Raw genomic sequence first — 26214 nt, 5'->3', positions numbered from 1 at the left:
ACACCTGATGTAAAAGGGTGGCTTTTACATGAGTCTGCAAAAAGGAAATGCTGAAATCCAAAGGAACGATGGGAGAGCACGGTGGTCACCTTCTTTGCGCATTCTGCAGCCTTTTGACTTTGGAAGTAACGGACTACATCTCAAATCTGCTGGATTTGTTTTACTAAGATTATCAAATTAACGTATGGGAAGAAGAGACGCGGGAGCAGGAACGGCGACAGGCACATTCATTCGGTACCTGGCACTGAGGGTAGACAGCTGGAGGGGGGGAATTTAATTTCCTGGGGCCCACACGTGTCTGAGTGATTGGCAGGCTAATTTTGCTCTCCACTAGGCCTGGTATTGAAAGGAAGCGAAGATTCAGAAAGCTGCCAAGAACTGTTCCTCGCTTTGGCAAAAATTCTAGACCTCATCAGAAAAATCAAGAACTAGACTCGGATTTGGAGGGCCAGGGTGAAAGGGGATTTTTTCAGGTAATGATAATAATTAAGTATTGTTAGAGTATTCTTTTATAGGTATTTGGTGTCCTATTGGTCTCTGATTAAGCTTATGCAGTATTATACTTAAGATGCCTTTGTTATTGTGTAAGAGGCTCAGAGAATTAAATAAATTGCTGGAGTGCACAGAGTAAATAAATGGCAGGTGCAGGCCCCAAACCAGGTTCTTTTAAACCTGGGTCCAGTGCTTTCTCTCCTACTTGTGTTGTCTCCTCCGGAGCCCTGTCCAGAGAGGCTTAGCGGTCAAGAGTTTGGTTGATCTGCACAGCTAGAAAGGAGCAAACCCAAGGTGTTCTAAAGCTGCGGTCCTCAACCCCTGGGCAGTGGACTGGCACTGGTCCGTGGCCTATTAGGAACTGGGCCATGCAACAGGAGGTGAGCAGTGGATGAGAGAGTGAAACTTCATCTGTATTTACAGCTGCTCCCCATCACTCGCATCCCCGCCTGAGCTCCACCTCCTGTCAGATCGGCGGCGGCATTAGATTCTCATAGGAGCGTGAACTCTATGTAATCTGCACATGCGAGGGATCTAGGCTGCACTCCTTATGAGAATCCAATGCCTGATGATGTGAGGTGGAGCTGAGGCGGTGATGCTAGTGCTGGGGAGTGGCTGCAAATACAGATCATCATTAGCAGAGAGGTTTGACTGCACAGAGACCATAATAAATCAGTTGCTTGCAGACTCATATCAAAAGTCTATCAGTGAGTGGCAAGTTACAATGTAATAATAATAGAAATAAAGTGCACAATAAATGTAATGAGCTTGAATCATCCTGAAACCATCCCCTCCCATTTCCCGGTCCACAGAAAAATTGTCTTCCATGAAACTGGTCCCTGGTGCCAAAAAATTGGGGACCGCTGCTCTAAAGACTGTCCTCTCTTCTCACTCTCTGCTTTTCTGGGATACTATAGTTTAGGTAGTGAATAAGCAGTTAAGAGCATAAATATTGTAGTCAGATAGACACAGGTTCAAATTCAAGCTTCAAGGTCAGGTGACCTTGGGCAAATTATCTTATCACTTTAAGCCTTGATTTTCTTGTTTGTAAAAAGAGGATGATAAAACTGACATCATAGGATTGTTTTGAAAATAAAATAAATGTGTGATGTGGGTCTGAAACCCAGTAAGGGTTAGCTTTAAAGACATGGAATAAAATCATCCTCGTCCAAAGGGTAGGGATTCCAGCAGCTCCCAAAGCAGGCTTTGCAAGCCCCAGCCAAAGGCTTGGCTTCTGTTGAAGAGCACACATTCCTTTGTTTCCCTGTCTGCTACAAGCCACTGCACACGGTCCACCTGAGGCTTGCCACCGCTTCCTAAAAGCCAGAGATCCAGAGCCCAGACAGCACACACTCCCTCAGGTGGCCCGGCCCTCGTTCCAGGCGGGGACTGCTGCAGACAGAGGGGGCAAGGCAGGCCACGAGACCGGAGGTGGAGAAAGAAATTGAGGAAGAAAGATCAATGCTGGACCCAGAATGATTTACTGTGCCACCCCGGGGCGCTGAAGCTGGGGAGACAGCCGGATCGATGGATTCCAGGCAACTGAAGAACCCAGAGCGCGCAGTGACCAAGCCACGAAGTTAAACACAGTGACGGGCCTGGGCCTGGTGAGGGAGGGGGGAGATGACACAGACACATATATCTTGGGAAACGATACTGAGAGGGCAGGTCTGATTCTGAAAAATGTCTTTGGTCGTTGTCACCTTTCAAAGACATCATCACAGCTCTGTGCATGTGTATCTGAGGATACGCATGGGTGTGAGCATGTACAGGTGTATCTGGGTGCGTTTGTGTGCGCAAGCTCCACTCCCGGGTCCTCTTATCCCACCAGGGCCTGGTAGTGCTGGCAATGTGTTATTAGGTAGGTGCAAACAGAATTTTATTCCCATGGTTCCAAGAATCATAGTGTATTAAAACTATTCAAATATATACCATGTACTTATATACTCCATGGAAAATTTTCTTGTAAAATTAACATATACTCTATTACCTCCTTATTATTGGGAAATTCTGAGGTTCAGACTTCATTCATCACAATAAGCGAGCCTCCCAGGGTTCCCTGCCTATGGGCTGACAAGGCAGGCTTGGGCGGCCACGGGAGGAGCCAGGGGAGGGGCCTGCTCCCCTCCCCCAAGCAACGCTTGCCCTGTGCAGAGCAGGCGGAGCTCGAGACCAGTAGGAAATTACGTTGCAGCCTTATTCTGTGGATAAATTAAAAAAGATATGATTTTTTCCAATTAAGTCAACGACTCAGTCAAATTTGATTCACAACCCTTGATTGTAGGAAGGGGCTGCAGGAAGCCCCGTGGCTAAGAACCTCATGTTCCTATCGCCCTGGTGGGCTCTGCTTCACCCGCGGCGCTTCCTGCTTGCAGACTCTCTTCCCTTCCAGAGTGGTGGTGGCGTGGCGTGGAGCCCTGGCTTGGGCTAGGGTGCAGGTAGGTGGCAGCTTAATTTTCCCCAGTTTGCAGGGCAAATACCAAGAAGCAATCCTGGGTGTGTCTACAGCCGTGAAAAGTAACACGAGTCTCATGGTCTTTAGAGAAAATAAAATAAAAGACCACAGGATTGGGATATGACATCATGAAAGAGATGTTTCATGATGTTCTGTATATAATACAAGGACAACTTTCTCAATTTAATGGAAGAAGTTCGATTTTGAGTTTTCTTTCTGTTTTGCCTTTGTGGAAAGTGAGGAAAGGAAAATTTAAGGAACATCTGTGTATCCAAATTTTAGAAATAGGATTATTTATGACAAATTATTTATGACAATTTATGGCAAATTCTGGTATTTTTGCCTCTTTCTAAGATTTCTGGAGTCCGCAGGCTTGTCTTCTGTGTGTGAGAGCGTTTCCTCTGAGGTCTTGGATGCATGCGGAAGTTGAAGACGTCTCTGTCTTTCTCCCCTTTCTGCCGACCTACACCCCCACCATTGTGTTGGTCTCCCTTAATTGGACACAAGATAGGACTGAGTATTTTAGATATTTTTATTGAATTGAGTTTTATGTTCCTAGTCTAGATTTATAAACTGTTAAAGAGGATATTTCACCTTTCTCTCTCCCTCTCTCTCTCTCTCTCTCTCTCAAAGAAAATAACAAATACATGTGGGATGCAGCCATCAGTCAATTATGTCCATGGATCGTTGGAAACTCACAGGAAAAAAAGAGTACTTTCAGTCTACTCTTAGGGGGACGCAATTGAATTTAAAAGCAGTAGAGAGCCCAAACTAGTCTGGAACTTCAAAATGCCTCCCTTGACTGACCAAGAAAAGGTACAGTGATTATAATGACAAATCAGCCTCCAGCTTTTTGAGAAAGCCACTCTGCCATATGCTAAAGAGTAAAGAAGTGGTGTTTCAGCTTCGGCGACCAGGCAGGAACAGAAAAATACACCGACGATAATTACATAGACCTCAAAATTGAGTAAAAAGTTCTTAATGGACCAGATCTTGGTTTTCCCACAAAGCATCGTTCTGCCCAGAAATTTTCATGCCGTTTACTGTCCCACCATGGCAGGAATGTCAGTCTGCCCCGCTCCTGTTTTTCCTCCCTGGGATGTTTCAATTCTGTCTCTCCAGATGTAAGCGTATCTCCCCTACTTCCTCTAGCACCTACCCGCAGCAAAGGAGCTGACCCACCACGCTAAGACACAAGACCCCAAATCACTTCCGACTTGAATCATCGCCAGGCAAAGACCTCCAGGCAACAGCCCCGGCCATCGTGCTGGAGGACCGACCCCTTTCACAGAGCAAAGCCACCACCATCTCAACAGCCACAGCCACGACCTGGACCTCCCGTCCTGGGAAAAGGAGTCACCCCGAGCCTGCGGGCAGAAGCCCCCCAGGTCTGTGCAAAGGGTAAGAACGGAGTGAGCACCTACCTGCGCAGGCCCTCGACTTCCACCTCTTCCCACCTTCCCCGTTTCTTTTTCCGCTCAATTTTTTTCCACTTTAAAAACATCCAACTTTGCCTTGGGGATGAGCAGAATGAAATGTCACTTACCTATAAAAAGAGAGACAGAAGAGAAAGCCATGCATCACATTACATACGAGTTCTTTGAAATCAAGGCCAGCTTCTGACTTTGAAACCGTAACAATGAGGGGATATTATTTTTTCATCCTACCTTTCTCTATTTAATAAAATTCGGGGTTTGTAAGTAGCCCGTCCCCTGGGCCCAGGCTGCCTTCATGGTTTTCCTTTTGTTTCTTCTCTGCTCACGGTGGCTCCTCACCACCCTGGCCACCCTGCCTGCCCCGCTCTGCATGGAGGGAAGGTCAGCAAGGATGAGGGGACACGCACAGACCAGAGGTCAAGGTTGGCCTGCACATATGCGCAGCGAGGCTGCCGGGCCGGGGGCCTCTCTCCTCCCAGGCGAGGAAGGCGGCCGCCCCAGGGTCGGTGCTGGCGGATGCTATTGGACCCAGGCAGGAAGGGCAGCTCTCCACAGGACCTTTCTCCTCTCTCTCACTCTCAGCCTCAGCCCCTGTCTCTCGGGTTCAGTTTTAGATGGACTCTCCCGAGTTCTTTGTCTCCCCTTCGTCTCACAGCGTCCAGCTTTCAGACCTGCTTCTGCAGAAAGGGCTTGCTGTTGCAGCAACGAGCAACTGGGAGGCCAGCAATGACCTGCCTGGGTCATTTTGGCCAGTCTCCTGCCTCAGAGCAGGATGATCTGAGTCCTGGGAGACTCTTTGAGAACCCCATGATGCTGAGTCCACACCTTGCCTGACTGCTGGACCCAAAGGCTCCCTGACTTCAAGCAGCAAGTCCCTCAGGGCCAGAAACTCAGGCTCCTGGCTGCAGGGAAGCTGGGCTCTGACGCTTCTACCTCCTAGAACAGCCCCTTGCCACACTGCGCTGCGCACGAATTCTGAACATGCTCACGTGTTTGAAAATAGATTTCAGTGGCTTGCCGTTTTTTTTTTTTTATTATGCCTAAATAATTCAGTTCCTTTTGGCCTATTCTTAGAGCTTTAAGTTTTCCGTCTTTCCCCCTGCAAGCCTCTCTGACGCCCTCCGTGGAGGACACCTCAGAGAGGAGCACTGCGTGGAAAAGCAGCTACGTGCCCCCGTTTGGCCAGTTCTGATGCTTCGTTCCTCAAAGAGTTTCCTACTCAAGACGCTCTGTCGAAACCAGAACTGCTGCCAGAGCCTGTGGGGAATGCCGCACCCTCCTGCTCTCAGAGTCCCGACCACGTTAGTGCGCCGAAGACCTGGACGGGACTCCGCCTGAGCTTTTCCTAAAATGATTTGGCCGAGAAACGTTTCTTCCTACACGCAAATGAAAACACTTTACTTGAGAAGGATGATTGTTCTTTTATTGTTCTTGTTATGGATATTACACTAAAAAGAAATGATCTGGCTTTGATCCTGAAATGCAAGCCCTGCTGGCCGTGCCCTGCGGGGAGTGCGGGTGAGGACGCAGGGTGCTTACGGGGCTCCAGCCTCGCGTCCCCCACTCGACGCGAGAAGCCACCTCCTTGCGGTACCACGAGGACCTGGTGAGACTGCAAGGATACTTCACACATGCTTTGTAAACTGCAAAGAGCAAACAGTTTTAAAGGTTTGGGTTTCTCAGTCCCACCGTCCTTGGGGCCGCCGCGTCCATGGAGGAAGGGAGCACTGGCCCCAGGGATGCGTGGGCTTTGTTTCCCTGGCCAGCGAGAAACCAGAGGCTGGCGTGTTTTGGATACTTCCCCTACCCTGGACCCCGAGGGAGGGGGCTGATCCCAGAGGTCTGTTTCCATCTTCAATATCGGTGCCTTCGAGTCTTCCTCTGCGCACGCGGGTGGTAGCTCTGCCTTCTCGGCGTTTACACCTTTGAGAGCCTGAATCCTGCTCTCTCTGCTCTGCGCCTCGCAGCAGGCACGTCTCCTGGCAGACGGAAGCTCTCGGTGAGGGCGGGAAGGAGACAGGCCGAGACCCGCAGCGAGGCACGGGGTGCTCGCCTGCGTCCGTCATTACTCCTGGATTGGAGAGGACGCGGGTCAAATGAGCATCGGCACGGTGGCATGTCGCGTAGGTTCATCACCTGTGGGAAACACCTCTCGAGGAGGGATGTCCACAGCAGGGGAGGTTGTGTGTGCGGGCACGGGGCCCATGGGAACACTCGGCATTTTCCACTGACTTTGCTGAAACCTAAATCTGCTCTAAGAAATAGACTTGACTAGTTTAAAAACATCATTGCCCTTTATCCATTCAAGAAAATATTCTCAATCACAATCTATGAATAAGTCCCAGAATTACTTCTTACAGCATAGGAGAGTTCGGGGAGATGACCGCATTTCCTGTGGACGGTGGAAAGAATAGAAGAAATGGGAATGAAATGTCAGCCCTCAGAGAGCTTGAAAACTTCACAGGAAAGAGTAGTTTGTCTATAAAAAGCTAGGGAAATACTCAGACTGCTGTCCCAAGGTTATCTCCCCAGCCTGGCCTGTTAGCTTTGGGAATGTCATCTATGGTTTACACCCAGCTTCAGTGCCACCAGGTCTCCACGGTCTTCTCAGGTCTCATCTCTAAATGTCACACTCATGTCTCACCCTTCCCTCCGCGCCTACCAGCTTGCTGTGAGCCCGGCCTTGCAGCCTCTGCCACGCTGCCATCCACGCGAGTCTGCCGTCTCGTCTCTGCTCTGTACATTCCGACTTTGCAGCCCTGAAACACCAAGACCAGGGTTTGCTGCAGAATGAGCTATGAGAAAGCTCCGGGTGTCCAGACCCTTGTGAATTGGGGATGTGTAGATAAGGGACCATGGGTCTGTACATGCTGTGATGGGCTGTGATGGCTCTGGGGCGACATAGATGAAAGGTACAATCCCTGCCTTCTTACACTCTGGCACAGGAAAAGAGATGCAGAGAGGCTGAGTTACGACACAGCATCGTACTGACAAGACGGAAGCAGGGAAGGGTGCTCTCAGCGGACAGAGAAGAGGTGTCTTCCATTTGGGTGTTAATAACAATATAAAGAAAAAAAACCCTGGAGTCAGGTGCAGGTCATCAGGGAAAACTGTAAAAAAGAGGCTGCAGCTCCCCCTGACACACTGCATTGGAAAGTCCGGGTCCACCCTCTGTCTGCCCTCCCTCCACGACAAGGGGCAGCTTGCCTTCTTCTCCTCCTTTCTCGCACTGCGGAGTCTTTCTGTGATGGAATTCCCCACTGACCTGTCCCCAAACCTCAGGCCTGCCTCTCTGACGGGCTCAGAACCCTGGGCAGGAGCTGCCCCGGCAGACAGAGCCACACGGACTTGACATTCCGTCTCCTCTCCAGCCTCTGCAAGCCCCACCTGTTTCAGTAACTTTATTTTCTCTGCTCTTTATAGGGCCACTGTAAAAGCACAAGTGGTAGAAGCCTAAGTGTTCAGGATGGGTTTCAACTGAAGAGGGTGTCCTTCTCCAGACCTGCGCTGCTCACGTTAACAGTGAGGGCAGACACTTAACTCCTCAGTCCCACAGTCAGGGACACCCCTGGGCCTCCGAGGGCTGAGCAGTGACGCCTGACCAGCGCGGTGGCTCACGGGGCACCAAGGACTCGGGCAAACTCGAAATGTACAGATTCCAAATGTAGTTCCAGTGCTCTCTGCAGAAATGGGTCTTCTTCCAGGGGACACGTTTCTAGTGACGGCTGCATACTTACTCCAAACTGGGACCAAGACTAGCCCTCCTCAGACGCTCGCTCTGACGACCTTTGCACGGTGTCCCTTCCTGCTCCTCCCCTGTGCTCAGGCCCCACACTCCTCTTCTGTCCGAACTGGGAATTTGCAAACCCACCAGCAGGGGCTCCTGTGCACAAGGCTCCTGTAACATGCCTCCAGCTCTTCCTGGCGTCTACCGAGGCCCTGCACCAACTCCCAAGTCTGTCACACAGTGTGGGGAATGGCTCCCGCACACCTGCTCTTCCTCGCTGGGTCCGGAAGAACAGCGTCCACCCACGCTGCCGTGCCGGGAGGCGAAGAGCTGAGGAATTGCTGCCGAGTCTACTTAGATGGAGATGGGAAGTGGGGTCATCTAGAGGTACAGTATTTTCCGGCAAGTGTTTTAAAAAAGAGTGCAATGGATTTAAAATTTTTTCTCCAGCCAGACCCCCCAAGGGGATGGGGGTGGCCTTGAGTAGAATCCCTCACACTTTTCCCTGCGATCTCTTCTCCCCTTGGGTAGAGCACTGCAGGGACGCAAAGCCTTCTACCCTCCTGCCCACGTCTCCTCCACGCTCTGGAGGGAGGGTCTGGCTCTGACACTCTGTTGGTGGGAAGCTGAGGCCCAGGGAAATGGTAAGCCAGGCTCTGAGGAGGCAGGGTCAGAGGCCCTGGGGCAGAGGGCTCTCACGGTCCTTCCTGGGATGAGAGGTGTGTCCCTGGAGCGTGGCGATGGTGGGATGGGGCAGATGGCGAGATGGGCAGGGGATTTGGTCCCAGCGTGTCAGAAAGGAACTTCCGTGCTGCTCTGAGGCTTCCACTGGAGACCAGAATTTCTCTGAGCAGCCCTTTTCCTCCCCTTCATTGCTTCACACAGAGCCTGGCTGGGTAAGAGATTTTGTTTTCTTTCCAGTGAGCACAGAACAATGACCTGAACATCCAGGGGATCCCGCCAGCCCGCCCTCCTACCCGCCTCTGTAGGGAGTGGGCCTGAGGGTCTGAGCCAAGTGGGGCTGCGGCCCCAGCCCTCCAGCTAACAACCTGCAGCCTCCTCCTCTGTCTCTGAGAGCAAAGTGGCTGGGAACAGTGACCTGCCCCAAAACAACCGAGCCAGAGACGTCCCTGGGTTCCCGGAAGCCCCAGGAACTGTGGCTGACTTTGCTTTGCTGCACGCTCCCTGCTTTTCTGCGAGGTGTCTTCAAAAGGGAAGGTGAAGGTAGCAGATTAGATGCTACTAATTAGCATCTTCTCCGTAATGGTTGAGCAAGTGTCTGGAAATCGCTAAGAATTCCAGAAAGCAAATAGGAGAGTAGCCAAAGTCCTGGAGTTGGGGGGATGAGAGCCCCCTTTCTCAGCAGCTGAACTATTAGCACACTAGACCGGGGCTGAGTGAGTGTCAGACAGCAGGGCTGCGTGAGGCACAGGTGCTGAGTCCCAGACCTGGAGCTGCTGACTGAGGGGGTTTGGGGTGTTCCCTGAGATTCTGCATTTCTAGGTGGCCAGTGTTGCCGTTGCGGCTGCTCGGGGACCAGCCTTTGAGAAGCACTGCGTTGGACAGTTCCTGAGGCTTTTGGAAAGAAAACCTTTCCAGCCTGGAGGAGTTATTTCCCATTGCAACTGCAGTTCTTGTGGCTCTGAGGTCCCTGTACTTCCTACCAGGGTTACCTGGGACACACAGAAGGACACCAGCCCTGCCATTGAGAAAGGGAGCATACTGGCTTCTCCGTGGCCTTCTGGGGCTGCGCCTGGACAGGCAGCCTCCCATGAAAGGAGCCCACCAGCCAGAAGGAAAGGAGACAGCGGCTTCCCCTTCTCCTGCCTCTGCTGCTGCCGGAGGGTTCTGACTTTACACTTTCAGAAACGAATCCCAGGATCCCACCAACCGCTTCCTGAGGGCAGGCACGAGTTGGTCTAACTCCCCGTCACGCAGTCCAGTCCTGTGCACATAGAGCTATCTGTCTGTTCAGTTAGTCAACGAGTGAACCCCCCCGATTTGACAGGCAGGGAAGCCAAAAAAAGGGCCCATCGTTTCGGATGGAGAGGAAGGCATTCTTCGCTTACTCGACAAATGTTTAACAAACACCTTGTATGAGCACCCGTCTACTTTTGGAAAAGGCTGGAGGCTGCAACAGCCTGAGACAGGGATTTTACTTGCATGGAGTTTTATAATTTTCAGCCCATTATCCACCAATGCCTTTGGGTCATTCCACAAGCCACTCCCGGGGATGGCCCATAAAGAGGCTGCGGGGGGTGAGCCCTCTGAGGGTCCCCCTCTGCGTTCTTATACTGGAAGCTCCTCCAGGGCCCCACACACGGGACTGCCCCACGCCCTCTGCCCACCACACTGCAGGAGGAGCCCAGGGCTGGCTCCACCCTTCCATCCTGCTAAACATCTCGCACGTGGCACACGTGAGTGCTGGTCCCCGCCGCGGGCTGCATGCTGATTACACGCAGTTGTTTTGTGCCTTCCCCAGGAGCGCCCTGTTCGGGGCAGACACAAGCCCAAGGCACGGAGGCAGGTGCAGTCCTCTGTGCCCCCCACGCAGCCTGTGCGGCAGGGGAGAGAGCGAGCTGGGGGCTGCGTTTTCTCCTTCCCTCTGAGCTTGTTCCTGCAGTAAAACACAGACGCCCCACTGTGACTGTAGATCACATCCAGCAAAGGCAGGTTTGAAATTCATCAGAGACTTCTCCTGCAGCTGCAGGCAGCCAGGCCTGAGCCTTGCCCTCCCCCAGGGCCCTCCGCCGGTGCCAGTCCTCCGGCGGGAGCAGGGAGAACTGTGAAGTTGTCTTCCCGTTTCTTGAGGCTAAGAGAGACAGTGGGTGGAGGGACACATGAGAGACTGAAAGAACAAAAGGGAGAGAGAGAAAAGAACACCTTCAGAAAAAGATCCGTAAAGGGGCAGCAAATGACAGAGAGACTGTGAGGTCTCTTCCTTCTTTCTGGTGTTGGTCCTGTGGTCTGTACAGCGCACACCAGCGGGAGCCTGGGAGCGAGCCCTGCTTCTTCCAGCCCCTGGCGAGTGATCGTGATCTCCCCGGCCCGTCGTGTGGGCTGGCTGCTGTATCACGCGCGGCCTGTGATCTATGGGTTTTATGGAGATGTTTAGGAGATTGGAAATAAGGTTGCTCCAGTGAACAGCCTGGCAGGGCAGTAAAAGATGAAGGCAATTATGCAGGTTGCATTCCAAGTGGCTTTCTGAAGGGGGGGTGACCATCACCCGAGGTCACCTGTGCCAGGGCTTACGCCCTGGTCTGAGGGTCGGGAGCCCCTCAACCTGCTCAGATTCCTGCCCCACTGCAGGGAGGGGCAATCCCATCTGGCGGGTTTGCTTGTTTTTTACTGAGAAAGCGGTGTGGTTCCCTCCTCTTCCCTGCAGGCTGCCCAGTAGGCAGGAGAGCGCAGGCCGGACAGGGCCGTGCTCCAGGGTTCTGACTCCACGCGGCCCTTCCCCATGCCAGCACCCGTCCAGAGGGAAGGTGAGTCAGCTCCGTCTTGGCCCGAGTTGAACTACGACGCAGTTGGTGACACTGCTGAGCGGCTATCTTCCGAAAACATCGACAGCAAGGGGCAGTTAACACTTGGGGAGGAGAACCCAGGCCCTTGCAGCCCCTTGTTCCTCTGTCAGCTGTGTGGATTTGGGTCTGGACCCCAGACCAGGGGAACTGGAACTGGACACACTGTCTTGCTTCATTCTGGTTTGTGGCCACTGGAGGTCTGAGTTATCTGGGCACTCCTCTTCCCAACAAAAGTATTTGACTGCCAAGGAAGCCCCATCCATCAGGGGCTGTGCAGTATCATCTCCAGCCCTTTCTCATTGCAAAGAAATCGCGGCAGCAACGTCGCTATCCGTGTGTCTCACCGTGTACGAAGTCCTTTTGTGTCCATGCTTGCTAAGTTTGATCCTCACAGAAGCCTCATGAGGTCAATATTCTTTTAAACTCCCATTTTACAGAAGAGGACACTGATGTTAGAAAGGTTTCCATTTGCTTAAGGTCACGAATTGTTAACTCATAGATCTAGAACTCGGGTGGCCCCAATTCCAGTATCCACATTCTAAGGATTCTCAGAGTCCTGGGGGAGGGTGGCACGGCCGGGCACCACCTCCAGCTGTTCTGGGCCCGTCTCCAGCTGCTCCCGGACCTGGGAGCATGACTGTGGAGCTGACCTAAGCATCCCCTCCCTGGTAGATTCCGCTTTGCTTTTTATGCTCTCTTTATCCCCAGCCTAGGAAGCAAAAATTTAAATTTACTAGTCTCTGGCTGAATGTATATCCAGGAACCTACCAACGCTGGTGAATAAGCTTTATTCTACAGCATCTGCCAGAGAACCTCATTTAAAATTTACTGATAAATGTGCCCAATTGATTTGAATGCAGATAGTAATGAGTAGTTTTCAATAAATGTTTTTAATAACTGGTTGGTATTTATTCAACTTGTTCTTCGACTAGCTATGCACAACTAGAATGGATGTGGTGGTTACTGTGTGTTAAATGAAAATCAAATGATTATTAAAAACATATTTATTGAGGATTAATTCTGCAATAACCACCTACATAGTATCTATCAAAGTAAATCCTCAATAAACGCATATTTGAGGGGCTTAATTTAAATTGTTTTTACAAAGCAAACTTATAATAAATACTTTCGAGAAGAGTTGGCAGTTGCAAAAGCCAGGAACTAGGGTTTCTTGTTCAGTCAACAAAAACATGACAGTGTTCTTGATCTTTCTGGTCTAGATATTGTAAACTACATGTACCAAAAAACAAGAACTGTGCAAAAAAACTGGTATTTCTGATCAGCAGATTAAATTTATATGTAATTTATTGATGATTAATAGTATCTAAATGCCTGAAAACATTTGGAGCTGGTCCTGGAGTCACCCTTGTCTCCAAACAAGAACTCATTTATCATCCCCAGAAGAAGGAAGCCGAGAGGTTTCTCAATATTTTCTTGAAGTTAAATAACAGAATTTCCCAGTAATTTTTTTCCTGTTGTATTTCAAGCTCATTTTCTCCAGTGAGGCCACAGCAATGATGGAAATCCATCAATTACTCTTCTCATATCCCTCATGTTGAGGGTGACCCTGGTGATGACAACAATGATGACTATGATGAAGATGATGACAGCTGTTTAGTGAGAACTTTCTATGAATCAGGCACACAGTCTCATTTCATCTTCATAAACATCCTTTTTGGCAGTCTTATTATTTTTGCTGTTTTTCAGTCTTTATTGAGAAACCAGGGAAATGTAGATCCACAGGCCAGACTGGATTCTCCGAAGCTGTGGTGGGGAGTGAGGAGCATGAGGCCTGCAGAGATGGATTCTGCCACATCTAAGCAAGTAACCCTAGGGCCACCCCAAATGCAGGAGGGTGTTGCTTTAGCATCTCTGAGGAATAAGAGCGTCGTGTTCAAGAGAGGGCATTTGCCTCCCCCGTCTCTGTCAAAGAACATGGCGTCTCCGTGAAAGGGCTGCCTGGACGGCCTCGCAGCTCCCGCTGCACCGTGGCTGTGCGCAGCCTGTGCCTCCCTGGGCCCGGGTCCCTTATGCGAGAACCTGAGAGGGTAGGAGAGGTGGCGATGCCTCAGTTCCTTCATGTGCCACGGCCCATGGCGCACCTCATTGGGCCGGTGGGGAAGAAGCTCGTCTGCTCGACCCACTGTCGACCCCCCAGCAGGTGGCAGGAATTGCATACGTCATGAGGTGTGAGGGGCACTCCTGCGGGATGCTGCCTTTGCAAGGCAAGCCTATTTAGCAATGACTGGTATCCCAGAAGTTTTCACTCCAAAAGTTAAAAAAAGGAAAGCACAAAATTATGGGTTATTAATAGACTATCAGCCACTTTCCTTTCACCTACTTGGCCACCGTCTCTGTTGGCCTAGAATCTAGGAAGGTTTAAACCACACACACACACACACACACACACACACACACACACACGCACAGCTTCTTATCTAAGGTGCTTCTACTGAACGAGGTGATTAACTCCTTGACCTTATAGAACTCTACTGTGACCTCAGAGAATAGATAGAATCTTGTTATCTTGTAATGAGTTTTATGGCTTATTTTAGTACATTTCAGCCATGTTTCTCTAGTGATTAAGGCAATTATCAGCCGATGTGTTTCAGGATTATGAGTGATGGAGCTCTCTCTCCAGGTACTGGAAGGGGCTTGGGAATGTCCGGACCACTTCTTATCACATTCAATACTTACTCCCACCCTCCCTCCCAACACACACACACATGCACTGCATTCCGTTTCTAGAAGTCTCACAAGCCCTTTCTACCCTATACTTGGATATAGTTATCAAAGCAATGATTTTTACATTTGATTGATTTAAGTCAATGCCCTATTTACCACTCATTGGTGCCATGCATGGTGCTTTAATCACTATCATTATTACTTAGGATTTAAGAAAAGGAACCAGTTGATGGGACCTTCCCATCTTGCACTACAATGCTGTAGTTTGAGTGGCGGTGCTTATCTGAGCACGTGGTGGTTCTTATCTGAACACGTGGTGGTTAGCATGACCAACTCTCCTCCATGCACCTGACACACAAGCACAAAGACAATATTGGGCACAACATCAGCAGATGGCATGGGGCCCGCTTTTCTCTCTAGCTCACGCTTTGTTCTTTGTCAGGTCCTTTTACTTTACATTTGAATTCTTGTGACCCAGGGTGAGTTTGCTTCCTCTATGTCCTCTTTCTGGGTGTGCCACAAAATGTAGTCCCTGAATATTGCTTAAGAAGGCCTCCAAGAGAAACGGGCAATATATATGAGGTTCTACATCCTTATACGTTTAATAAGCATAATGAGGGGACAAGAGTGTCATGATGGTTTACATTTCCACTATCCACACTTTCACCCCTTCCTTTTCACAGTATGAATAATTGAGGTATTTTGGTATTGCAAAGAAGTGGGGTTGCTAAGAATGTGTGTTACCAAAAGAAACTGGGTTGGAAGCTATACTTAGCTTAGGATACAATATATGCCTTAGGGAAATTACCTGAAGTATTAAAATCACCGTTTCTAGTGTGTTAAAAAAAATTATCTATAAGGTGCACATAGGTTAGTTTTCCTTCCATCTTGGATCCCTGAAAGAGCTGGGGACGATGATATTTTGACCCAGCATGTTATACTAAGAAATCAGATATGGATTTATATACGTGGCAAACTGCATGACTTTGGAAAAATCATTTAACTCTGCTGAGGCTAAACTTCTTCATTTTTAAATGAGCAAGATTTACAGAATTCAGTAATGTGGCAAGAATCAGATGAGATCAAATATAAAAAATACCTAGCAGGCTGCAGGGCTCATTGTGCGTTGGGTTGCTCCCCCTCGAGTTGTTTTGATAGCTTTGCCTTCCTTGTATTGGAAGCTAAGGGGCTTCCCAAAATATCTCTTTACCGTAACATTTTACACTGCAGCCCACAGACAGCGTGGAGGTTACCCTTTGTGAAGCCATTCTCAAAGGTTAGAGACACACTGTCCCATCCCTGGGACTCTTTAATAACCTGTTAAGGTCCATTTGTGCACTTGCGAAAATCCTTCATGGTGAGACTTTCTGGTTCGAAGTAAGCTCTGAATTTCTTTCTTTGCTCAGGGCTCATGTTTTCCCTGATCAAATGCTTCTGAGTCTCAAGGACTTGCCTTGCTATTTCTGGCCCCCTCTCCATGATCCACTTGACCTTTAGTTATAAGGAAAGTTGGTGGGGGATGTAATCCCACTGATAAAATGTGTGGGATTTAAGATGAGTTAACCCAGAGTTGCCAAGTGGCACTGCTAGGGTATGACGACCAGACTTTCCATGCGCAGCCTAAGGCCTGGGGGCCCTGCAAGGCAGCATGTGGTTTTCATTTCCCCTTCTTGTGTTCTGGCCCCATTTAATGCTGGACTTAGGGCTTTACACATTCCCTAGTTAGCACATTATAGTATGAATGTGCCCCTGAAATAGTAAGCACATCCTTGCATTTCTTCTGTAAAAATCAGTGCTGAAAACCAGGAAACATGCCTTACTGGGAATAGTTTAAAATTGAAACAACACTCCAAACGTTGATAAAGCTGAGAATGAAAACCCCTTTAGAGTCCATTTATTTTCACTTTCCCACTGTACATTTCTGTATGGGGGTGTCTGATAGTTATCACATCTCCCCAGAAATTCTGGGCCAAATTGCAGGATTTGGAAGAGATTCTAAGTGTGAGACAATACACAAAGAATTTTGGTACCATTTATGCTAAAATGTACTCTAAAAAGGTAAAGTACAATAAAAAATGTGGAACCTCATCTAAAATTTGTATATGAATAGACCACAGTACCGAATGTTCTGGAGAAATAATTGACTTGCAGAAACAGAAGTTCTGGGAATCTTCTTTTCAAGTTGATACTTGTACAAGAGGAAAGAAATGAGTTAAGGTATGGGAGAGTAAGTTGGGCTTTTAGAGATTTTTTTCAATGTGAAGTTTAGGAGAAAGTGGTATGCCCCAAAAACGGGAGCAGAGAAAGAGCCAGATGGTAGATGTTAAGGCTGCTTGGCCCCACAGCCTCTGCCCCGGCTCTCCAGCTCTGCTCTCGGCACATGACAGCAACCACAGACCAGGTGTGAAAGAGCGAGTGTGGCTGTGTTCCTGTGAAATTTCATTTATAAAAACAAATGATGGGCCAGAATTGGCCTACAGGACACAGTTTGCCAAGCCCTGTCTTAGGTGATCCATTGTGTATTTGCCCTTGAAGCTTGCCCATAAAATAGACTTATCTTCGTATCAATTCCTCTGTGCTGACTCACATATGTACTCTTTAAATCTTTTCATGGGTGCTGTATGCATACATATCTATAGCTAAGGTTGGAACTGGGTTTCATGCTCAAGTTTTATAGTTAGAATCCAGGACTTTGCATCTCTCTTCGCAAAGGCCAAACATCACAGACATCTTTGATGTATGGAATGATGTTGGGGTCATGGTTCAACCCCCAGAATTAGCTGTGCATCCATCCTATATGAGCATATAACCTGGTGTCTACAGGACCTAGTTTACCAAGCTATGGATTCAAGACAGTTAGCTAAGCTATAGCATTCCCAGATCCTACTGGAAGAAGGTATGGAAGACAGAACATTTGACAGTTCCAAGGAGAACTTCCAATCCAATGGAGAAAACAGGAAACATATATACACACGTATTTTAAAAGACATGATATACTAAAGTAAAAAAACATATCCAAGTGCACCTGCACATCTAACTACGTAGACCTAAGCACAAAAGAACAAGAAGAATGCCAAAGTACGTAATTGCATGGAGGCTTTAGAGAAGAGATTAATTTTAAAACTGGTGTTTGTAAAAAGAGTAAAACCTGGCCTGTGGGGAAAGAAGAGAAGCTTTCGCACAATTTGGTTTAATACACAGAATTCCTTTCCCTACTTAGCATGTAGGTCTGGACGTGAAAGGCATGATTGAAACACGATGCTCTTTCATTCCTTCCCCCAGAATGTCCACCGCCCTCGCCCTCTCTCCTGCAGCTGGGGTCTGCTTGGGAGGACTGTGTGCTTTGTGGAGAGGCAGAGAAGAACAGCTGGAGGGGAGAAAGGAGGCATCTCTTCACAGGGAGGCCTAACAAAGCAGCAACGTCACACAATTTTTAAGCACATGACCTTGTCATTGGAACTAAAGCAAGCCACTTGCCTATCACTTTGAGGTGATCACTTAACTTCTCTGTGCCTCGATTTTCCTAACTATAAAATGGCTAAGAGTATTATTGACCTCATGTGATTATCATGAGGCATACTTATTATAAATAAAGCTTTCAATATAGGACCTGAAGTGTGGTCAGGGCTCAATCCGCAGTACGTTTTTATGTGGACCCAGAGTATAGAGATCCCCAAACCTGGACCCAGTGAAGCCTGACAGAGTATATGCATTTGGTGAGGGTGTAAAGTTGTCTACTGTAGAGGAAGAGTAACAGGTGACATTGGTAACTTGTTGGTAACAAGTGTAACAAAATGAGATAAATGACGAAGTCCTAGGTTCCATTATAAAACACCTTGAACATTCTTGGGCTCATTGCCACCATCCTAACTTCTTTTCTTAGGGAAAAAAAAATAATTTCCCTTCATACTCAAATTGGCCAAAGAAAAATGTATTTTTCAATCTTCTCAAGAAAAATCTGTCATGTTGATAAAATATTTAGGGAAGGAAATTGAGAAATCCTACAACCTAAGCCCCTTATTATAAGTCTGTTCCTGAGAGTAATACACCATTCTAAAGAAAATCCATGTAAGAGGGTTTCTCAATGCCTGCTGGCATACTGCGCCATTGTCTTACAGAGTTTATATAGTGTTGAGGGCGATGAACTTCGGTGGCAATTAACAAATATGACCAGTCCTCCAGCAAGAGCAGGCTAAGTAGCAGAAAACACTCAAGGGTGGGGAACCTGCGGCCTTAAGGCCACATGTGACCTTCTAGGTCCGTAAGTGCAGCCTTTTGACTGAATCCAAATTTTACAGAACAAATCCTTTTATTAAAAGGGATGCAGCAGAAAAATATGAAGTTTTTCTTGCCTCCTTTGGTGCTTAAAAAAGAACAATCTTGAAATCAGAAGGCTACATACAGGTTCCCCGTCTCCTGGGAAGCTTCAGTCATGGCCCTAGAATGAAGCTTCTGAACATCCTACCACATTCTTCTGGAACCAGAAGTTCAGGTATGACTCCACATATCACATACTTAGGAATTATTACATTATCCACATATTCCAGATGGATAGATTAGGTACTCAGTCTAGTAGGTCCCTCCGAGCATCTTCAACCTCCCTCAGCCCTTCCCTCCTCCCCAATGCCAGCATCAATCTCAGCTGGGAGGCAGAGAGGAGGCAAGGCTGAGCATGAAAGGAAGGCATCCTCAGGGAGATTGCATGCAACCTCCTGCACTTTTGGCCAAAGCCATCATGCCAAGTTTTCAGCCCCATGGCCTCAGCATAGATGCCCCCGCTACCACTCTGTATTCCCCTTCGAGATTCTGCAGAGGTAGTCTTATAATGAACAATGATAAAAGAAGTTCAGAATGTTTGCACACATGTGACCGTGACCATACTGCAAAAATCCAAACCAGAACCCAGTTTGGGGTGATCGCATATACCTTCAGGAGTCAGATCTGGCCTCAGGTCTGAGGACCTCTCAATCTTCTTTTACTGCTCTCCCGCACGCATGGAGTGGATTTTTACCAAGTGAACTCTCAGCCTGACCCATGTTTTGTGACCCACTGATCTGCAGGATTGGTGACAGCAGTGCTCATTTCTGCACTTCGCTGTTGTATCTTCAGCAACTAGACAGTACGTAGTAGGAAGTTGATGCACATTTTTTGAATGGCTGAATGGATGACAGACAGGGTTGTTGGGTAGGGCCAGGGGTCCTGTACCTTCTCACAGAAGATCATGCTCATTGCAATCTCAGGATGCATGTTGTAAGCTTCTGTGCAACACAATTGTGAGAGAGCTGGGCAGAGCTCCTGGGGACTGCTTGGTCTCAGGCAAGCAACAGTAGCTGGCCAGCTCTTGAGAAAGGGGATTTAATGTCATTAACAGCTTTCTTCTCTTGGGTCCTCCACCCTCATGACGAGTACACAGGGCTTGGACTGTGCTACTCCATGAACACCCAGGTACCCCAGGTGCTGGAACAGCCCCAGGCTTCCCACAACCCTCTGGGCTATGACAGGCATGGCCAGGACAAAGCAAGCACATGGGAAGTGTCATATCAGCAGGAGTCTCTTGTTGATAGAATCATCCCTTAATTCACTCTGAGCTGTGCCATTTAATTACCTTGATCCATGCTTTGTTTTGCTAAAGTGGATGTCACAAATTGAGTATTACTTGCTGAAAATAACCACAGAGGCTTGAATGTTTCTATAATAGGAGTTGAAATATGATCTCTCTTTTTCCCTCAAATATTTTCTCATTCCCGTCTTCCGGAGTTCCTTTTCAGTCTTTTTTGTTTCTTTTAAGTGCAAAATGTAAAATATTAATTCTGAGCAGAAGTAAAATTAAGCCCTCTGGAAATGATTCTGGGAGACCGAGCCATCGCCTGACTTAATTAAGAAGCGATTACGCTGAAGAGCCCATATTCAGGCTGCACGTTTCTGGTACAAGCAGAATTGCTTTTAGAGAAGTCAAGTCAGGCAGCAGAGGGGGACTGAGGGAGGAGACGGGACGATAATTGGATAGATGAGAAAAAGCAATGTTTGTTGTAGCGATGGCAAAAAAAATAGGGGAGAAAATTGAAACTGGTTTGGAGATTTCTCCACTCCATCTTTCTCAGAAAGGTCAACATGAGGCCGCGGGTGACAGTGAGTATGTCCTCCAAACTCTTCAGATGACCTGGGAAGGACTCTCCATTTCCCTCCCTCCCCCGTAGCTCAGGTGTCAGGGCAGGCAGAGGGGATGGATTGTTTGCAGGGAAACTCCAGGGAATGTGGTTAGCCCCCTGCTGCTAAGGATGGCAGCAACTAATTAGCCCCACAAATTATGGGCTCCAGAGATGCGAGCAGATGGGTATTTAAGTTAACAGCAGATCCAATTTTTCCTCCATTAATTCCAGAGTGATACCTGAGTTTATTGGAATTTTATATTGTGTCATCTGTTTCAAAGTCAGTTCTCCCACTTCCCTAAATTGTTATTCTTTTGACAAGCAACTATCTGGAGCTCTGTCTAGTTTCTAGAATGGAATACTGACTCACCACAAACTGCTTTGACTCTCCAATGTGCTGACGACCCTGATGGGCTGCTCCCTGGTGGGTCTTCACAGCCTAGAGCTGGCTTCCCCTGCACAGCGTTGAGACTTTACTGTGTCTGCTCATCAGTGTTCATTCACCCTAGTTGGTTGTTTGAACGTGGCTGCAGTTTGTGTCAGGAAATGGCCCTTCTAAACATTACCAGAATTTCGTGGCTATCTCCTCTTGTTCTCCACTTTATTGAAGAGTCATTTTAAGGATCGAAAGTCTTAAACTCTAGAACATCTGAGATTTAAGGAAACTCAGAGATTATCTACTGAGGTAATTTACAAGTGGTGTACCACTCAAAGCCACCACCAACTCTCATCCCCACTCCCTTCCCCTCGGTCAGAGAGGTTGGCGACCCATCGCTTCCCCCTTTGGAGAATCTGGTAGGCGGGCTGACAGCTCAAGGCACCCAGGCAGGTGTCAACTGATAAGCTTCGCATCTCCGCTGGCCTTCTGAGCTCAGGAGACCAGAGCTTCATGATGGTCTCAGGAAGGCTTCACAGAGCAGAGCTCAGCTCCTACCGCCTGACCTCTGTGGCAACCAGAGAGCTCCCCTTCAGTCTGGCTTATTTGAATGTGTTCCACTGGGAAACAGCTTTTGAAACCCACCAATCTAGTCCAACTTTCCTCTTTTTATAAATGAAAACAAAACAAAACAACTAAGGCTTAGCAAGTTTAGTGACTTGTCCAAGAGCACAGTGGTAGAATATCAAATAAAATTCTGCTTCGCCTTCAAAGGGATGCCTACCATTTCACAGAACTCCTCAGTCTAGTGAATTAGGAAAGCATCATCATCATCATCATATTGACCTGAGTAGAGAATGCAAGTCTGGCCAGAGGACGTGGTACGTCAGTGTGGACATCCATTAACAGCAGTCCCGAAGTGGCAAATGTGACAGAGGACTGCTCCTAAGAATGCACATTTTCTTGTGTAGACCAATTTCAAATCTCTTGAGCAATATCACCCTATGATCCCCTTTGTATTTTTACTGACAGTAAACACACAGCGCTGATTTTCAAGTCTGGAAAATGTAGGTAACTTGCTTAGTAACTTAGTAACTTGCATAGCCTGGCAGGTAACGAGAGTCGACACCAGTGACCTTTGGTTACTCGTGAGGAGAAACCGCATGTCAGATAGAGTCGTTCTCAACTTGGGCTGTGCATCAAAATAGCCTACAGAGATTTTAAACAATCCTGACAGACAGGTCCCTCCTGGAGATTCTGATTTAGTGGTTTTGGAGTGGGTGGTACAAGGACATCTACAGGTTTTGAAAAACCTCCACAAGTAATTTCCATATTAAAAAGGGTGAGGTGACTGGTTTAGGAGTCACAGCACTTAACTGAAGGCGCCTGTGGCGTGAGACATCATGCAAGTCTGTCCTCTGGACTCATAGTCTCACATTTCACTACTAAAGTAACACAAGGTCTTTTCCAAAGCAGTGGGGTAGACTTAGCCTCATTAGCAAGACAAAAAATGGCAAATTAGGTCAATGTCATGGTTCAGGAACACCAAAATATGGCTTATTAGAGCCTGCGGGAAACCTCTGCCAGGAAGGATGATTCCTCCCTGAGCTTTACCTTCAAAGGATGAGAATGGGCCAAGTGATGCATCGTTCTTCACGAATAATTGACTTTAAGATATATAATCTAAACCTTTTTTGAACCCACTTTTGCTTTTACTCTTTGTCTTGTCACAAAAACAAATTGCATATGTTTACCCTTCCAGCATCAGGAAGCTCTGTTTCCTTCCATTTGGCCTCATACTTTTCTCAGGCTTAAGGAAACCCTTTGAAGATTATGTTCTTCCCAGCTGCAGGGAGGTTACTGAGGCAGCATGAGATCACAGCAGAAAGCAAGCAAAGACATTCTCAGAATGGAGCTTCTCTGCTTCCACCCTTTCCCAGATTGGGCACTCCCAGCTTTCCCTGGTCCACTAGAACCAGAAGGGGAACTGGGCCAGCCACCTTTTGAAAGGTTGCCAGCCTTCCCCAGGAGAGTGCCAGCGAGGTCTTTGCATGGTAGAGCAGGGGCAACATTTGCGATTCAGAAGAGACTCTTCCATCTCTTAGTTTAACAGAAAAAATAATTAAGCCTTGAAGTTCCCAACTATGCTAGAACTATTTATCTGACCTACTAGGTAGGATGTCTGTGGTGTGATATGAAAGGTAGGTCATGTCATTATTTTTAGCCTTCTAAAACTTCTTTATTGAAAGCATTGTTTCCATTTCAACTATCAAATCCTTATCTGATAAATAGCAATTTTCTTTGGAAAATAAATGCTCTCATCATAGAGAAGAAGGTCCAGTCAGCAACCTCTTAGTAAATCCTCAAACCACTAAAAAAAAAAAAAAAAAAAAAAAAGTAGTATCGCTTTCCATTCCAAATGATATTAATATTAATATGTCTGCAATTATTAATATTTCTATGCTAACAGACATCTTAACATTCTAGAATACTCTACATACACTTCTATGACTACTACCTTCTTATGTTTGTTAGAGAGACAATATGTTACAGTAGCACCAGTGCGGGCTTACATGGCCTCATTTTAAATCTCAGCTTGGCCACTCACCAGCCGTGTGACCTGACAAGTTGGTTACTTGACCTCTTCGTTTCTCAGTATTCTCATCTGTTAAATGAGCATGATAACAGTAACTGGCCTTTTAAGGTTGCTGTGAAGACTGAATGAGTTTATTCAGTCAAAGATTTTTAGAAGAGTGCCTGTAGGCACTTCAGGAGTCTAAGCTATTATTGCTGTTCTTATTATCATTCTAAATTTGAATTTTTAAAAATATTTTCATATGGCATGGAGGGAGAATTATACTGGTTCTATTCAGAGCTAGTAAAATTGAAACCAGTGGGATTGTTCAAGATCCCCTGGCTAGCTAGTGGCAAAGTCTGAGACTAAAATCTGGGATACTAGAATGCTATCCTTAACCTTAAAAGGGGGTAGGAATGCAGAATTCTAACAGGTATGACTTGAAGCTAACCCACCCCATTTTAGCTAGAGCGAGTCCAGAATAATGCCTTCTTTATCTCATTTACCCATTAGGCATCTTCCTAAGCCTGCTTTCAAATAAAGTTTTTCTAAGTTTTTTAAAGCTAAATTTAAAAAAATAAGTCTATAAACTGTCCTGACATTTATATGAACATAATGCTCCTAACTTTATCAACAGGGTACAATTTTCCCATAATTAGTAAGTATCATGAACAGATATATCTATGCTCTTCCTCCCAGAAAACGTTATGCTGCCTGCGAACTAGGATTGGTCAAGCTATAAGGAGTTCCTGAAATAACTGTAGTCACACCGCTGAGGCATGTGCTGTGCTTGGTGCAGCTGTGCCACCTGGTTAAACACAGCTGTTGAGGACATGGGGCCATTGAGGGTGGTTTTGCTTTGTTGATTAACAGTCCAGAGAGAAACTGATTTATAGGAAGAGACTAGAAACAGAGTCTTGGAAGCAAATAGAACACTCTATCATTGTTGAGAGCACATTTGTTCCAAGTACTTTAATTTTTGTCCAATCTTTACAACATCTCTGCAAGATGCCTTCTCCTATACACCACCAGGGTGCTGAGCAAGCTTGGCTCTCAGTAGATAAAATTTCATGCAAAATATCTACTTAGGGACAGTGTGTTTTATTTTTTTTTGGCTTGAGCATGAGAACTAGAAAGAGGGTAGCTGGGGATAAAGGTGAGCAGAGAGCAGGGGCAGGTAGCATCACCTTCATAACGGTAAGATGGGGCAGACACATGGCTGCAACTCGACAGCCTTGGGGGCGGGCCAGCTTTCATCACAAGCCGGAGGGACAGGATTAGCACATAAAGCAACTGGGCTGATAAAAGTAGGGATGACCTTGACAGCAAGACCTGGGCAGTGGGCCAACTGGAAGAGACCCGAGAATACAGGTGGGATGAGGGAACCCAGTTTGGGAACCAGGGAAAGAGACATGCTATCGCTGTCACGGAATGCCCTGGAAGTACACACAATGTGTACACACATTCCTTAAAGAGTACTTCCCTGGCAGTTTAGTACTTTTTTTCCCTCCATGGAAAATGACTCTGGCCTTCCATGGAGAAGACAAGCTCAGGGGCAGCAACCGCAGCCGGCCAGAGAGGGCTGTCCTGGGGGGCAGGGCGGAAGGCCCTGGACTTCCTCTTGGAGAGGAAGTGAGCGCAGCAGTGCGGGAACCACCAGGAGATGGGAGCATGGCATATGCGACCGTGTTGGCATCTGCTGACTTGGACAATGAAGCAGATGTTTCATTTAGAAGCTGAGAGGGAAACAGGGGACTTTCTTCAGACACGAAAAGAGCCGGCTCCTTTGGGCAATCTGGGTTCTTGCCTGATCTCAAGGATGATGATCTCTCTAGCTACTCCTGAGCAGAAGTAACCAGGAAAAGAGCAACATCAAAGTCCAGTGCTGCTCAAAACTAGGCCAACAACAACGAGAGAGGGGTTAAAGAGGCTGCTAATGTGTGTGCGTGCTACCACCGTGATGCTGTCTCATGAGAGCCTCCCCGCTCCACTGTAAAGTGTCATCGTCTCCAGTTTACGCACAAGAATGTGGCCTCACAGAAGTACAGCCACTTGCTCAAGTTTCGACAGCCTATTAGGGAAGAGTCAGGGAGGGTCCAGATCTGTTCGATTCTGAGCCCATCCCCTCTCCACCGCGCCCTGGAGCAGTGCAGAAGCAGAGCCCCCGCCGCTGCTGCTGCTACGAGTACACATTTAGAAAGAACTTCATCTGCGACAGGTTCTGAGCATTGTTCTTCTTACCGCTTACCACAGCCCAGTGAAATGCAGGTGGCCTTCTAAAGCTGCAGGTTCTGCATCCCTGGATTCAGGCAACCGTGGATGGAAAACGTGGTATTTGTGGGAGGCAGAACCCGCAGATACAGAACCCACAGAAACAGAACTGACTTTGCATCCCAGGGTACCACAGGGGAAACCGCTGGGCCTGAATATCCTCAGATTTGGGTGTCTGTGGGGGTTCTGGAACCAATCCATCGCAGATACAAAGGGATGGCTGTATATGAAGTTATTTCAATTTTAGGGATGGAAAAATGAGGCTTAGAGAGGTTAACACTAGGCCAGGGTTCCTGTATCCAGGACTGGAGTGTTAAACTTCTCATCCCATGTGGGTGGGGCTAGGTGTCTCCTCCTGATTCTCCTACTTGATTATTGCCCAGGGGTATGCAGAATTGGGGCAGGATTAGGGGCTTAAATACAGTCATGCATCCTTAACCATGGTGATACCTTCTGAGTAACGCATCTTAGGCAATTTCCCCACTGTGCGAACATCATAGATTGTGTTTACCCAAACTGAGATG

General features: G+C 47.6%; 1 protein-coding gene across 3 annotated transcripts in view; it reads right to left on the bottom strand.

The window, feature by feature from the left end:
* NTM (neurotrimin) overlaps positions 1-26214 on the bottom strand; it is a 980258-nt gene that overhangs the window by 707521 nt on the left and 246523 nt on the right. Inside the window, exon 2 of one of the 3 annotated variants that reach the window (XM_012644303.1) lies at positions 4389-4493. The exons of the other annotated variants lie outside the window; for them this stretch is intronic. The gene's annotated coding sequence lies outside the window, so the exon portion shown is untranslated. The remainder of the gene's footprint in view (positions 1-4388; positions 4494-26214) is intronic. 3 annotated transcript variants of the gene reach the window in all.

Source organism: Propithecus coquereli, unplaced genomic scaffold, assembly GCF_000956105.1.
Source record: "Propithecus coquereli isolate 6110/MARCELLA unplaced genomic scaffold, Pcoq_1.0 Scaffold209, whole genome shotgun sequence".
Taxonomy (NCBI): Eukaryota; Metazoa; Chordata; class Mammalia; order Primates; family Indriidae; genus Propithecus; species Propithecus coquereli.
Note: the sequence above shows the minus strand (reverse complement) of the source record. Positions and strands in the feature narration are given on the sequence as shown.